The sequence below is a fragment of the Falco punctatus genome, assembly GCF_963210335.1.
Source record: "Falco punctatus genome assembly, chromosome: 12".
NCBI classification, from domain to species: domain Eukaryota; kingdom Metazoa; phylum Chordata; class Aves; order Falconiformes; family Falconidae; genus Falco; species Falco punctatus.
In genome coordinates, this window is record NC_137592.1 from 26191890 (window position 1) to 26208838 (window position 16949).

General features: G+C 41.0%; 1 long non-coding RNA gene across 1 annotated transcript; it reads right to left on the bottom strand.

The window, feature by feature from the left end:
- Positions 1-639: 639 nt before the first annotated feature.
- Positions 640-16665, bottom strand: LOC308072117. The gene is made up of 2 exons (XR_013931502.1): positions 3105-16665; positions 640-3067 (listed from the first exon to the last, which is right to left on the bottom strand). It is a non-coding gene; the product is annotated as an uncharacterized lncRNA (long non-coding RNA).
- Positions 16666-16949: the final 284 nt, after the last annotated feature.

A 16949-nucleotide genomic window follows, 5' to 3' on the forward strand; every position in this document is an offset into this window, starting at 1 on the left:
CATTTGAATTCTTCTTGAAAAGCCTAGACATAATAGCCAGTTGATTTGTATGTTGGATGCCGCTTCGATTACTTTCTCCAAGGGAATTGGAAGCCCCCAGAATTTCAAGAAGTCTGGGTGGATCTCTCTGCTGGTAATAGAAATCAGTCACCTTCACGTTTTTCTGAAATATCTGAAATATCTGCTATAGACTAAATAACCTTGTGTTGCCCTTGGAACTAGCTGATTGCACACATCACTTTCCAACCCCTGCACAGGTTTATCTTTCAAACCCACATGTTCCCTAAAAAACATTAATTAGATTTGCCACTGTACCTTACCATACTTCTGAAGTTATTTGGTATGATGCAGGAAAAAAAAGTAGTTTCTAGGTCATTGCTTCAGGAAATGAGTGCATAATAAGCTCATAGCTGTTAAACTACGGCCAGCTTCTTCTGACACTTAGTAGTACTGTCAGCATTATTATGGATTGGAACAGGGCAGTACAGAAATAATACACAGAAAATAAAATTATGTGATTGTTAAGGGCTTTGGTTTTGAAACAGATTTCACATGAGCGCAAGTTACCAAACAGCATCTTAAGGGTAAGTTGACCAAAAAATATTTCTAATAAGTAAGTAAGAAAACATACCATATTAATTTATTTTTTTTTTAGTTGTAGAAAAGCAGAAAGTGTAAATACCCCAATTTTCTGAAAGGGACCTAAATAGTCTTTGAGACCTCTGGGGTGAATTGACAAAGAACAATTAAGATTGATTATGCATTCAGTTAGAGGTTGAGCTGTGCAGCATCTGTGAGTACCCTGCCCCTCCGCTCCCAGATGGCAGCTAGATTTCTCAGTGAGCAAGGTGGGGGGGAGGGGGGAAGGAATATCACGTAGGGTGACTTTATCACTAGATAGGAATGAAACCTTCAAAGTGCTGCCAGCCCCCAAATGCTACCCGTTAGCCCAGCTGTGTGAAAGTGCTGTCTTTAGTGCCTGTCAGCAAACAGAGCAATGAGGTTATACATAGCAATGGACTCAGTAGTTTGGGGGCGTTATTTATATACTAAAAGTGAAACTTTTACTATAAATGCGGTATGAATTTGTGTGCTCTCTCTAGCTGCATTGTTTGCTTACTGCTGAAATAACACTTTTACAGCTTTGGGTCAGCATGAAGCAATTGTTTGCTCTCTTTGTCATCAGTCGTACAAATATAAGTCAAAGGCATGGTTTAAGTGTGTTTTCTATAGCAAAGAAAAAAATTGCAGTAAATTAGAATTAATTCTAACAGCCACATTACCAACAAGACCTACAGGGGTGAAATCTTTTAGCAGTGGATAGCACTAGTGGGGTAACTCTGAGTTGTCTGTTTTCTTCATTGCTTGACCAAAACCAATTGTAAATTTTGACCTATTGAATAGTTTTACTGGGGAACAATATTCTAAAACAAAAACATGCACACTCACCCACTTACAATGAACCTTCACAGCAGTAAGATCTGTGGAACAGGATCTTTTTTCTTCTAGGTTAACTAGTCACACTCTCTTCTATTGTTAAGTTATGGCGCAACACCTATATTTGAACAAAAGTGTTGACAGCCACAGAAGCATCACCTAGACCATATGTTGGGGGTAATGATGATCTTCATCAGTTCCCCCTCGATCCAGGGGTGATTACAGCCTGCATTTTAAAAATGGCCAGAGAAGGCTTACTTTGCTTTGGTATGTGTCCTTTTACCTCCCTATTTCTTCCAGGGGCAAGTTCATAGATGAGTTTAGCCATGTTTGATTTTTGACTTTCACTTCTGTTCCATTTCAGTCTGCGATGGTCTGTTTAATATTAACATTTATGATGGAAAGTCTGTACTTTCTGCTTTAGTCAAGCACAAATGGAAGTCACAAAGGAATCTTTAGCAAGTATTCCAATATCATGGTTGGATATGTGAGGTTTGAAAACATATGAAAAGTTTCCTCTGTTGAAATGCCTCTGTCTAGGAAAACAATGGAGGTCTGAACAGCAGACTGGAAGCCCGTGGCTCTTGAGGCTTTGATGCAAAACTTTAAGGGAGAGGGGAACAAAGGGCAAGAGGCTTTAGAAAAAAAAAAAGCTACAAATGATCAAGAAATATAAAATGATCTATTTTCAAGCCTCCACCGAGATGGATGGCTCCACAAGAACAAACATGAAGGTAAACCAAGACCAATAAATATGTTAAAAAAACTCTTTTGTATAGTAATAACTGCAATTACAAGTCATGCCTGTGTGTATTTTCTATTTCTACACAGGTAAAATTGTGTTCATGATCCATTTGTTCATTCAGACACCAGTCAAAAACTTGTGTTCATGAGCATCAGAGAGCCAAATAAAACATTTAGGTTTTGGGTTGCTTGGTTTCTGTTTAGAAGGTATGGGGGGTTTTGTCCTACAGCTATTAGAAGAGGACTAACAAAGCATTTATTACAACACTCGAAGGGGTGCTTATTATTTAACTTATTAAACTTAGGGACAATATGTAAATTTTTTTCCAAAAGAAATCACAGAACGAATTATCTTCCAGATGTTCTAGCTAGTTTTAATCAGACTCCTCCAAAAATTTTTATAGTTCATTGAAGGACCCAGAATTAACCAAATCTTGAGAGCAACTGTGCTAGCTCTCAGCACAGATTAGGTTTTGCTCGTTGACAATTGCAGTCTTTGAAGAACAGCTGTATCCCAACTCAGGGCAGCCAGTTCTGATCAAAATGGGAAGGTTTTTCCCCATGCCCTCCGGTAGCCCCCAGCTGTGCCAGCTGCCTGCACAAGCAGCCTCAGGTGCTTCATAACCACATTTGCAAACTTCTGCAACTTACAGGAGGTAAGTGCCTGAAGTCAGGTGCAGAATTCCATTGCCTTGAAGTTTGGTTACTTTTCCCTGCCCTCATTTTAGGTGAGCAAATGGAATTTTTACACATGCTTTTGATCCCAAAGAGGGCAGGAATTACTTAGAAAACATCCAAGTACTTCCCTATGAAATTTTTTAAATGCAGGATTTCCTTTCAGAAATGCCTTTTTCTTCCACTTTTTGAAGTACAAACTATTTTTACACTGTGTTTTAAGTTCCTACCCACTTTTCATGACCAACTCATTATCAAGGTTCAGTTAGAAATTTACCTGAGCTCTTAGAGCAACATAATGTCCTAAGAATTTACCCAAAGAATGAAGCAATGCACCTTGCTTTTTGTGTGAAAAAAATATTCTCAGTTGAACTTAGATTATTTTTATGAATGGCACTTTTTACTTAATTCTAAGATATTAATGTTTGCTTAGAATCTGTTTGCCTTTTACCTCTTTTTGCTAAGTTAAGCTGCTGAGCGAAGAAGAGACCTGGTTGCAGAATGGATTTTTGACTGTTGTGCCACTACCTTAACTCCGATGAATCCCTGAACCCATTCCAAACAACGCTGCCATTGGAGCACTGCAGAATCAGTCAGCAAAACTTGCCTTCCAACCTGGCCCTGGCTAGATGATGGGTAAAACCAAAAATAAGTATTAAATTGCTTAGGACAGAAATAGTTAATTGGTAAAATCCAAATCTGATTAGAACCATGCCCATTTCATTCTTATACAAATAATTTTCAATAGACATTCACATTTCTAAAATTCCCTAGAATGTAAGGAACCGGTTGATATCCTTGTTGATAAACTTTCTTGGGAAGCTTTTAACCTTACTTGCTTCACTGGATTTCAGTGAGAGGAGGAGGAGGATTGCCAGGGCGAAGGGTGCTGGTGAGATAGCATCAGAACTGCACTGCGCAGCTCTGGAAGGATTAACTAAATTAAAGAATGTGTCTCCTGTGAAGGGAGGGTGAACCCTTGGTTGTCCAGCACAGAAAAATGAGAAAAGATGACTGATCTGTGCGAGCCAGTCATGGGGATTAAGGGGAAAGGAAAGAATTACTTAAAGGATACTCTTGGCCCATGAACAAATGATCTTGAACAATTCATGAATAAATGAAGCTTTCAGAAGAAGCTTAAGTACAGGGTCTGGAACAGTCTTGTAGTCAGGCGAAATAGGTGAAACACTGACCTACTTTCAGCTGGAGCATGGTGAGTTATGAAAGGAGCTTGTATAATGCAGTTATTGAGTGGCCCAAGGAGCCCAGGAGGTCCCTGCCCAGCCTGTGATCCTGTATGACAGGGAGCACAGTGACAGCAGCAGCATCCTAATGCTACAGGGATGTGGACAGCTATAGCTTTCCTCAACCTTCTCACTGCTTTTCATATGTATCGCTCTTCTTTGTTTAAACAAAAATCAAATTAAGAAAATCCCTGTGCTTCAAAGATTTTAACTGTGAAATATTTTAATAAAGGAGCAAGAAAAAAACCCTATATGATAAAAGAAAAAATACAGTAGAGCCTTCTCTTTTTCCTCTTAAATTTTCCTGTTCCTTGTGCATGTTTGTTACCTCACCAAGAGCCTGTGCTGTTGGCCAAGTGTTCTCAGTTTTTAGAAAGTTAAAATAAAATAAAAATAAGAAGTCAAAGACATTTGTGTGATCCATCTTTTTTAGAGATTCTAATGTTTAGAGAATGTGAAATTAAAAATTTGTACTCTGATTTTGACAACTAAAATTCAATTTGCATTGTGGATGACCATCATTTCCATCTAGTATTGCAGGTGCGTTCTGTCTAATGATCCGAATCCACTTTCTCGTTGGGTAACTGGCAGGATCACCAGTTCAGTTTTCTGCAGAATGCTAATTAACACCCTTCAAAGCAATTGCAGCTGAAGCTAGGCATTATTTGGGTGGGCACAGGCAAGGATTAATAGGCACAGCTTTTTGTTTATTGCAATAAGGGTCATTCAGGGGAGATCAGAAGTACAGTAGATTAGCGTCTCCATTATGTGCCTGCCTCCTTTCTGGAAAAACCTCCAGTCGAGGCAATAAAGCAGGCTTCAGTCCCCATCACCGTTCAGCTGAAGGGCACATCAGGGCGCATATATCAGCTTTCCAAAGCAGTAACAACACATTAGCTCATTAGTAACTTCATACAAAACAGACCTGGAGCCCCTCAGTGAATAGTATATAGCTGCCTTTGTGTGGCTGGGGTTTAGACAAAGCACTACAAAGTCTTTCTTAAGCTCCAAGGAGGAGTGAAACAATGACAAAGAGACAACAAAACGTGGTATATCCACAGTTAGGTTATTGCCATAAACCTTGTTCCCCAATTAAATCTCTAAAAAATCCATACATAATGTCTTAAGACAGGCACTCATATGTTTAATTCAATGATCTGAAGTAAAAAAAGAAGAAAAAAGCAGCACCACATCTCACTTTCCTAATTCCCTTAGGCACCAGGGACCGAAGTCACATCAGATTTCTGTGAGACTGAGGTTTTTAAGTGCCACTGTCATTTTTGAAACTTAGGGGGTTTAAACACCATCAGTTTTAAATAAAGGTGAAAATAATTTTCAGCTCAAGATTTCACCCTGCTATCCATAGAAAGGAGGAAATTTTGGCTGAGGTGGAGACACAGGTTATTTTGTGTATTACAAAATATTTCAAGATATTTTACATGGAGAGGCAGTTAATCTGGATTTTATGGATTAAATTTGATGTTTACTCTCTGAAAGAGACAGATAGTGGGATCCTAATGAAACATTCTTTCAAAGAAGTAGTTTATATATGGCTAGACACTTTTGAAAAAATCTACTCAGACACTTCTGCATCTTTAGAAAATCATCTAAAAATCTTTAAAATTTAACTCTAGTACATTCAAAATCTACTTCCCATCAGAAACTACATACTTCCAAGAAAATGTAGAATTAATTTTCAGTATGACCAGAAAGCCAGATGCTTGCTACCTTCCTCAGAAGACGTACCTCCCTTTGACACAAAACATACTTGTTGCAAGCACATCTTTAATGCTGCAAACAAATGTTGTGGCTGTTACAAAGTCTGATAAAAAAGCAACATCACTTTCATGCAAATCTGACAGCCTTGACAGAAGTTTAATTCTAAAGTTCTGCTGGTAAAGAAAAATCCATTTAGGTGATACTTATTGTAAAACACCCACTGTGTGTAGTAGTCTCAAAATGTAAAAGCTGAATTCAATCAGAGTAATATAGCACAAGTGAATTCTCTTACAGTGAAAAAAAAGTTGAAAAAAACAGTTTGTTTACTTTGGTTTGCCCTGTCCTGTCTGCCCTTTTCTAGGATACTGACCGAAAGGAATTTGTTTGCACTATGAACAGATACAATGTTGACAAAGGATGGAATAACAAAAAACAAACACTTTCTCTATACAGAACTTGGGATTTCATGTTCTTTCTGAAGACATTCCAGAAACACAGGGTGACATTTGAAGATATTTAGCCCCCAACCACAAGAAAGAATTCCTACCATTGCAGGACTGGATTAAGGGTTGGAATTTATTGTAAAGGCTCTGAACCTACATTTTTATTTATTTATTTATTGCTTGCTACAGGGTATTTGGAAAGGTAAGCAGTGAGCGCAAAGGAAAACAACTTGAAGCAACCACAACCCATCACCCAAAACCCAGAAGGGTTGCCCACAGACTTCTCTCCCTGTTGCCAGCTTCTGTGAGCATGAACGTCTGACTTTACTCATTGCCTGAGCATTTGCCTGGTCCGCAAGGCAAGCTGCATGTGTCGGTTCAGCCGTTCACTGCAGACCTTTCCGTTTGGTTGGAGGGTACCTCAGCTGTATTTAATAAGACTATCAGTTGCAACTCTTCACAGAGTCCTCAGTTGTGAGAGGGGACTACACACGTAGCTTTAAGACTGGTCATAAAGTAGCAGTGATAAAATGGGAACACCACCTTCCACCTCATATGTGGTAGCTTGCACCTGAGCTTTGCTCAGAGTTGTTTTGCTCCTTCTTTTTCATGCCATCATTAATCTGTTCGGTTTCATGACATGCACACAAGGTAAATTATATTATTGATAATTTGTAGAGAAGGAAAACAGGATACAGATGCTGCATCTCTTCTTGGAAAATACAAGTAACTTGGCTACCAGTGCTGCAATCATCAAGAAATATTTTACAAAATTTCCCAAGAGAATACAAACACTAAGTGACTTGTCCAGAATTAGAAGTTTCAACCAGGAGCCTTATTACAGCTCCACATGCTAACCCTCAGCAGTGCCTGCCACCATACTTACCTGACGAATTGTTCAAATACAATGATGATTCTTTTCCAAAATAAATAGCCTATGGCTTAAGTGCTGCAGCAATCATTTTACTTTTTCCTACACAGAATTTTTTTACAAAGGACACTACCAGTTCTTATCTGAAACAACATTTCATTCAAGAGCTCATGTTTACTGTCCACTTTTTTCTCAGTCCGGATATTGACCTGCCTGTAGCACAACAGCTAAGATGAAGCTTTGAAATGCAGCGTGATACGAGCTGGGAAAGAGCAAGTGCTGGCGTTCTGCTGTTCTGGTTTCGGGTTGGGGTGGGGTTTTTTTGTTCATTTGTTTTTAGCAGCACATTACAAATTCTGCCTTTCAGAAAAGACTGTTGAATTAAGTACATTTTTACATGTATATAGAAAATATTAATTCATTAAGATACTGTAGATCCCAGGATTAGTGATGAATAATCCTCAGGACTTTTTCCTAGGTAAACATACAAGATTTTTGTAATCTTAAAAAGTGCTCTCATTTTTAATCTCTTACCCCTAAACTGAAGTGTCCATCGCACAAGCCAGTCAGTCACTGTCTGTCATACCATTAAAGGCTCCTTTTATAACAGGTCTTCCAGAAGTGCCTTCTCAAAGGAGTCTGAGAACTTGACAACTTGTATGAGCTGAGCCTATATGTATAATTGAGCTAGAAATAGTATATCTTTTTTTTTTTTTTTTTGTAGTTTCACTTGCCTAAAATACCTTTAAATAAATTTTTAAATGCTGTAATGGCATTTTTGGTCCTGAACCTAGTCAGAAACCAATGGTGAAAGCAATCTGAGGTTTCAGGATTTGTTAAACCAGCATCTGCCTCCCCTTTAGCATCACCAGTGTTCAGAATGAAACTGCAACACAATCATCACCACACCATTTCAATGCCAATGAACAATTCCCAGATGTGTTCAGGGGGTTTTCACAAAAATTTTCACGAGTCAATTCAGAGTGATGTTGGACAACATGGGACAGTATAACCACCACTACTTTATTAAGATGTAATTACAAAGGAAAAGCCCGATTCACCTGCTGCTGCAGCCAGTAACAGTTCAGGAATAGGGCAGGAGCAGGCAGAAATGAGGAATGAAAAGAATAAGCTGGTGCAAACTGATTAAGGACAGGGAGAACAAACTGTAATGACTTCCCTTTGCCTTACTGCCTTCTGGCAAAAAAAAAATAATTAATAAAAGAGAAAAAAGAATTCTCTCTTCCTCTCCCATTCCGCAACAAGGAAGCGTTTCCATTTTTAGGAACATACAAATCAAGGCCTAAAAGCTCCTGCCTGAAAGCAGATGTTGAAATACGTGGTGGGAGCTGTAACTTGCTCATCACAGCCCAGTTCTCTTCCATAAATCGGGACCTGCCACTGGATTATATCCCCCATAAAAAACACTTGGCCAGAGACTCCAGGGTGAACATCTCTCCCCTCATCCCGAGTGGAGACCCTGCTGAGAACACTTTGGTAGAAAATAAATAGGGAATAGAGGTTGTCCAGCAGACTCTCCAGCTTTCTGCTGGAAGACAGCTACAAATGTCCCTGTTGCTGCAGAGAGCAGGAGGCAGCATGGGAAGGGGGAGTTCAGAATTCACTGTTTTTGCACTAGTGGGGGCAGGGAATGAAAAAAAGGAGAATGTAAAAAGAAAAGTGTCCCGTCTTCTCTGAAACCATGGAAACAGACTTAAAATGGCCTTTTGATTTTTCACCGAGATCCTGCCTATACTGTTTGTTAGCCATACCAAACTTCTTAAGTTCACTATATCATCATTCTACGGCAGTGACAATCTGTTTCAAACAAGTCCCAAAACTGCATTTCATTTGCCTACCCAAGGAACCGCTTCGCCTCTGCCTGCTCCCACCAGGGCACGGTCAGACCTGCACAGGCACCAGGAGCCGTGAGGACTCAGGCTGAAGCCCAGGTCCCAAGCCCACAGTCGCAGGGTCTGCAAGGAACCTCCAAAGATCACTAGTTATGGTTGGACTCTTCATTTAACCACTTAGAATGGCAACTGGTACTAAACCCGGCTAGTTACCATATACTGGCAAATTCAAAGTGTCTTTCCTCAGTCCTGTTATGACAGGTTTTTGCTCCTATGATCAGAGTGATTCAATGACGCTGACTGCAGTTTAAACTGAGGGATATATAAAAAAAAAACCAACACAAACCCCAAAACACCCATCAAAGCAAAACAGAGACCAAGAGTAATGAGGAGAAGCATGGTGAGAAAGTACCCCCCGAGGAATAAAAGGCAAAGGACAAGGTGGCACAGTCATTCAGGAGAAAGCAGGCTGCCACGACACCAGTAGCACATCTCTCCTTCTCAGCAGTGAATGCAAAGACAAGCCATTCTCTTTCCAGCAGTTAGGGTGTCTTTACCGGGAGAGTCCCAAAGCAGGAAACTACTCACTAATCCATCCTTTGCAGAAAGAGTGTCTGGATGGTCTCAGCAGATCCCCCTAAGGCTGCCTCTGAGGTTACGGCTGTGTCTGAGCTCTGACAGGGGTAAGCAGGTAGATACCTTCTGCTCAAACTAATTCTGTTCCCAGCAGCTTTGGCTTACCTATTAAATTTAATGGCTGTGGATCTTCAGGGTTTACTTCTTCCCCATAGCTATATTATTTTCTTAAATAATCTTCATCACTGCAATTATCCTTATAAAGAGAATATGTAATGATTGTTACAAAGACTGATGGTAGCTGTAGTTAGAGGGCTGGGAATGAAGAAATCGCTTTGTGAGGAAGCTGGGTGTTGGTTTTTTTCAAAGATAGTTATGGGTTATTTGATTCGATTAGCAGGAGTTAAATAATCTGTTTATTTGACAGCATTGAGAGCAGATCGCTGAAAGAATTGGATGGAGGCCACCCCTTGTCTCTAAGGCGGATGGATGGATGGATGGGAGGAAATACATTTAAGACCAGTTCCCTGTGCCTCCATTGGGGAGGGAGGGAGGTGGCCCCCAGCGGACAGAGCTTTCAACCCCAAAAGCATACTTTTGGCTAAGCAGAACAAATGCAAGCATGAGTCAGGGGGGTAGCATGAGATTAAGGTCTCTGAAACAAACATATCAATAGCTTCTCTTATTCATTGGCTTGTCCTTTTTTCCATTGTCTCAAATTCACTTTTTTCATTTTAATAAAAGTAGGTGATATTTTAAACAAAAACTAACTTTGCTTATCAAATACTAAAATGTTTTCATTCAAAAATGCAGAAAAGAAATATATCAGCTTGGGGAAGGCTTGAGGATCAGCAAGACTAATTACATAAAGCCATGGCAAATTAGTAGAACACTTGTGTTGAACCTCTGCTGCTTTTCTGAAAAGAGCTTTCCCCAGATTTGGCATCCAACACCAGACAAAAACTAAAGACTGCCTATTTCCCAGCAGCAGCAGCAGCATGTCTTAACTTTCAACCACCTAAATATACAACACTCAGTTAACAGGCCTGCCAGGTCCTTCCCATCCTGTGGTCCTCTCTCTGCAGGGACAGCACTCCACTGCGGTCACCGTCCATGTGCTCATCCAGCATGAATCCCGAGTCCTACCTAACCCCTCTTCAGAGCTGGCTGGTCTTTGCAGATAAGTCCATCTACTTTCTGCATTGGAGTCCTCCACCGGGGATATCTGACATCACCCAACCATTTGCTCTGCTTCTCCCTGAACCAAATACTCTGCGACAGAGGGGCTTGCTCCTGCTGTTTCAAATTGTCAGCTGTCTGCCTTAACATCAGAGGCAACCCGCATCTTACCAGTCACTGGCCTGGATGTCCAAAAGGCAGATGTCCCTTTGAACAAGAGTCAGGTCATTGGAAAAGAGCCTGGTTTTAATGTCTGGGATTTCCTCTGCCACAGAAATCCCTCAGTCTGGTAAGCCCTCACCTGGCACTGCACAACATGGTACTCCTCACATGCGTGACCTCTACAAGCAAGTGCTTTTTCTTGCTTTATTTAAGGTTAACCAATTTGGAGTTTTCATTAATCACCTCTGTGTAGCCTACTTGAAACTGTATTTTGTTTGCTTAATAGAAGGAGGATTCCAGGAACCTACAGATGCAAATCTACAGAGTGACCTGCAAGCCAATAGTTGCTGCAAAACTAGGTTAGGAAAAATTAAGCTGCCTGAAGCTCACTCAAATTTGTCTTGCTCACTAAATCAAGGCATTTATTTGCATAGTTCATAACGGGGTTTGTGTCCACCCCCCAGTTCCCCTCTCCAAGTAGTTTCAACTGTGAGGGATCTGGTTACGTATTTCTTTTAAATCCTTCTCTTCAAAATGATCCTCAGAGTCAGTGCATTGTCACAGTTCGCTCTGGAAACACACACTAATGACCTGGGAAACCAAGAGAGTCCTCAGAACAGTTAAGGAGGATTTGCAGGAATGCCTTCATGCAAAGCTGGGCACCCTAAAAGAAAAAATGCTTTCGAGTTCAAACTGTTGTTTATTTTGGAGCATGTTTCTCTCTCTGCTTTCAGTGGTGATCTAGGAATGAGCTCACCATTGGAATCAAATCTGTCTTCTGTTTCCACTCCTAAAGGATTACCTACTCTCTGAAGCGCATGGGGTTATTGATGGCCTTACACCAAAATTATGATTTGGAATTCTGTGGAAAAAATAAATACACACACATGTGTATGACACTGACAGATTTAAGTTAAAAAACTTGATGAAACATTACAATAGAGAGATTGAATTTGTAATAAATAGAAGGCTTCCTTTATTCACAAATGTTCTGCTTTGTGCTTGAACAGGAAATAGCTAATCTAGCATGACTATGCAGGAGAACAGCAAAAACATATTGTTTTGTAATGTTCATATGGGCTGCATAGCATTCGGCAGCATCTTGGACTGAGATCCAGTTAACAAACAACCTTGCTGTGCCTGTGTGAGGGGTTGTTTGACATCGTTTTCTACAAGCAGATGACGTGAACTGGTGCTGCTGGCAGTTTAGTGCTTCAGCTACAAGGCTGATGACAAACCCAGCAGAGGCAGCTCTGCCCATCGCTCCACGCTGCCCTGCAGAAGATGATTAACATCAGGCACCAGATCTCGCTAACACTACTTCTGACAAAATTTACTCCACAGGGCTTTCAAGGCAGGCACTGTCTGCCAGCAGGGCCAGCACATGAGAAAGGTGAAGGCACATGTCAGCTACCTAAGGTGTCATTGCCAAGGATGCCCTCATCTTGATTTCATACCCCCTCCTGCTCCTCTGACCTCACAGTACACACTCCTCTGAATCCCTTTCCCATGTGGGGACAGGCAGACCCAGGCTGTGCTCTGTAAATGCATTAGGAGCTTTTCCATTCCAGCCTCTGCCTGGTGGCGCGGGGCGTTTGCGAGCCAGTGAGTGACAACTGGCCCACCAGCACTCAGAGACGGAAACTTTTTAAAGCTGAGTTAGAGAGATGGCTTTATTTTTCCTCTTGCAGCAGTTAACCTATTAAACTGAAATACTGACAGAAAGCCAGGTACAGTAGTGACAGACATGGTGTGACACCACAAGCTGAACAAAAAGAAAGAATAGGCTCTAGCATCTCTGTTTGGTGAGACATCACCCTGTTTTGAAGTCATTTATTCTGAAACTCCTGGGAAATTACCTGGCAGCCGATTTCTTTAATTTGTTTTGTTGTCTCCTCATACATACCTCTCCTTCTCCCTTTCCTTCCCTTTTGTCTCTGTCCTTCACACATTTCAGAAGGAAGGATTATAAGGAAAAAAACCGCATGACCATAAACCCCAGATCTACAGATCCAGGAGACATCTCTTAAGTCATTCCTTCTCTTTTTTCACTGATGTATTCTCTCAAGAGTGATAATCATCTTTTTTGAAATGCAGGTCTAAGACGGAAGGAATTTTTATCTGGAAGAGCAATATAAATTAGCTTTGACTGCCAGTTTCCACTGATTATTACTTTCCAGGCGGAATTCCTACAAATTCTTGAGGCATGACCTCTGATGAAAAAATAAACCCCTTTAAAACTTGTTTGAGAAATTCCAGATAACTTTCACAAGAGATTTAATTTTAGAGCATTAACACAATCTTGGTTGGAAAGATAAAACTACAATGCAGTTATTTGGTAGGAGTCATTACTGAACAGTGAAGTCATTTGAGCTTATTTTACTGTGCTTATCTTTTGCTTTCCCCCCAAACTAATTTTATTATGCATTACTCAGTGCACTCTGGATTCACCCTCATAAAAGGATAAAGTATCTCAGCAGATATCCAGGCTTAGGCAGTCAGTTTGAGAGTAAACTCACAAGCCTCAGTTATCTACACCAAACAGCCAGTGCACAGGGTATCATCTACATATTGTCAGTTAGAGTTCATTAGCTTGTAAATCTTGGGTTTGTGAGGCTTAAGCAAAGGTAAAAGCTGCCACAGATAGAAAAGAGCTGTTTTAAATACCAGTGCCAAGCACTTACTAATGGCAAATGCATCTTCAAATCAGATTTCACCTCTCCTAAGCAAATAAATTAAAATTTTTTGCACCAGAAGGTCAAGAAAGCCACTCTCCTGCAAGTCCTTGATCTGCAGATGCATGAAAAAGTAAAAAAACAACATGTTAGAAGATATTAGATTATATTGCAATCATTTTCATACTTTTTTGAATGTTTAGGGCCAGAGTCCCTGGTTCTTGACTTGCAAAGCATGCACAGACTGCAGCAAGGGGCCCTGGCTCTGGAGGCACACAAGGAGCTGTGCTAGTGTCAGTGTGGTCCTGCAAAAGCACCTGCCCACTCAGCACCAGGTGCTCGAGTAGGTGCCCATCTGTAACTTGATGTGTACCATGTGGAGCATCAACATCTCCCAAAGCATTCCCAGTTACAGCTGCTGCCAGGCCAGCACACCTGCCTCCAGGCTAAGGGATGAGAACTGCAGTGCTGCAACAGCAACAAGATCTACATTGGTGGGGTACTTAGGGGAAATTATTTCTGTGTCCTCACATGTGACTTCAACCCTGTCAGCTGCATTCAAACTGGCTGAGACTTCCCAAAGCAGAACAGAGGGATCAGGCACCGGTTCCCACTCAGTCTGAGCAGGAATTAGCAGCTGGCTCCAGTTCTATGGAGAAGTCCAGTTGGACTCACCTGTACCCGAGGCAATGCTTTATTTTATTTTTTACAGCTCAACTTCTGCCTCCTAAAGTGCTTCTCTTCCCACACACAAGCATTAACAGCTAGTACTCCCCAAGGCCTGCCAAGAGATGACACTGGCTGCCTGCACATAGGTGCCTGCCCAGTATCATTGTACTGGTCTGTCTTATATCTCTGGGGGAGCAGGCACCAGCCGAGGATAGGAAGCTCCACAGGTCATTAGGAGCTTCTTTTATGTGTGAGGACCAACTTAAAATAAAGCCTAATCTTTCCTTCCTGACAGCTGCTTACAACACTGCTTCAAAAATTCACTGCCCTGCACAAAAGGCACATGATCATTTTTTGGCTAGAAAAATAGCCTTTTGGGGAACATGTTTCCATTTGGAAAAAATCCCTATTTTCCTGCAGGAACATCAGATTTAGTCCTCCCTCATCCCATTTGTTTTGTCATTTTCTAATCCCTTTTTTTTCCATTAGCCCACACTGCTCATCTCACTGGTAAAATGGAAGAATAGAGGAGGGAGGGAAGGAGGAAGGCAACTCAAGTTCATAACTGAAAGATCCTTTCTCTGTTTTTGTTTTTGTTTTTTTTTTTGGGGGGGGGTTGGTTTGTGTTTTTTTTTTTTTTTTGTAATCATGGAAGTTTCAGCTATACTTCTCTGTTTCTGGCTATGCTGGCTCATGCAAATTACACCTTGATCTCCTCCTGTTGGCAGTGCTTCCTTACCAGCAAGGGCTGCACCATTTCTTTCCAAAACCCAACCCATACAAAGCTCCTTTCTCCTTTTCAGCTCATCCCCAGCATTTCAGCTAGCTGAACTGGTAGCAACGTAATTCTGGCTGAAGACAACAGAAAAAGTAAATTTAAGCTCAACTGTTACATGGAGCGGTATCCACATCCAGCAATAACTCAACATACACATAGGTGTGTGGTCAGATGTTTATATATACACTTCCCCACACTGTCAAGGATCACCCAGCTGCCTTTGCCAAATTAGCTGTTTTCTCCACTAATTTAGCTTTATGGGCCAGCTTATTTACAATGTGTAGAGTACAAACACACAAGTGCTAGTGCAGCTAAACAGGGCTCATTCATTTACATGAAATAAATGCACGTGAAGAGCATAAACTTAGGGGGTAAGGTACTTGAAAGCAAAAACTTTCTCTGTTGCTTTGTGAGCATCTCTATATAGTACCCACTGGAGCAGGTCCATTCCTTTCTTGACCAAACTCATTAACCAGAGTTGAATAGAGCTCACCCCTGTGAGAAATGTAGGTTTTTGTTTTTAATAAAACATGTGGGCCAAATTAGTACGTAAATAAATGAATGACTTTCAAGAATCCCAGATAACACTTGCTGAGCAATGGGTCAGGCCAGATTTAATCTAAAAATCTTTGTGCTGTGTGTAAATGATTATGTCATAGCATTTGTCTTTAATTACTAAACTGTTTCCGAAGGCTTGACTCATGGCATGGTTCTCGGTTAACCACAAAAACTTGTACTACAAGATTTGCCATATAGATTCTTTTTTTTTCCTACAGCATTGTTAAGCCTTGGCTCCTGAAAAAGGAATGTAATGATCTCCCAGAGATAGACACTTGATCTTTACAGTAGTGAGAGGGTTTTTTTTAAATAAAATTTCCATATAAAGGAAAAAAGGCACTTTTGACTCATAAGGAGCACTGCAATGTCCTCAATATTGACAGCAAAGCACAGAAGAGAAAGCATTTCAAATACATCTGTTTAAATATCTCTGTATCAAACCAAATATGAAGGAGTACTTTTGCAAATATGAACAATGATTTCTGTAACAAGCTGTACCTTTTCCTATATGCCACAACAACCAGCCCTTGCCAGTGGCAGATATTTCATGAAAGGCTCAGTCTCTCCTTGTTTTCAGTTGCATAATAACGCTTGATATCCATGAGCCCTTCCTATGTATAGCCTGAGGATGAGGTGAGGAGAATGGAGTGTACCAGCTACTCTGTGAATTAACAGTCTGGGAACATAAGAAGTGTTTGATGACAAAGAACAGCAGGAATTTTTCTGTTGTTTTTGTGAAGAAAACACTGACCTGACCACCCATCTTTAAGAAGGACAGTATAAGATCAAGCTGGTGGCTTTCTAGCTCACAGTGAAATTCAGGAGAAAGACGTAGTAAGCAGAACCAGTTTGCGTGGGTAATCTGGAAGTTTGAAGTACCCTTCACCTGCATTGCTGCAGCTTGAGTTTGATATAGGGAAAATATAGGTACCAAGCAATGCAAGCTGATGGTATTTGGAGTACGAACAGGCTCCTACTGTCTTTCAAAGGGAGATACAGTAGTTGGAGACTGTTAGGGAAGAAGCACATTCCTTCAGTAAATTCATACAGTGCTACAAGGTGCCACTTATAGGAACTATTCAGCCCCCCCCCCCCCCGTGCTTGAGATTTTGGCAGAGCTGCTGGTAGAAGTGTACTGATATGGAGAAATAGTGTGAAATGGGGACGCTTAACACCGACTGTGATTGTATATGTCTACTCAGAGATGTGGGTATGGTGACTAGTCATGGGTGCGGTGTCTGGTCACACAGGCACACAGCTCTGAGGAGACAACTACGGTTTTTGTGGAGACGCCTGCCCCTCTTCCTCTAACAAAGGGGAGACGGGGAGACGCCTGCCCTTCTTTCTCTAACAAAAGGGGCTATTT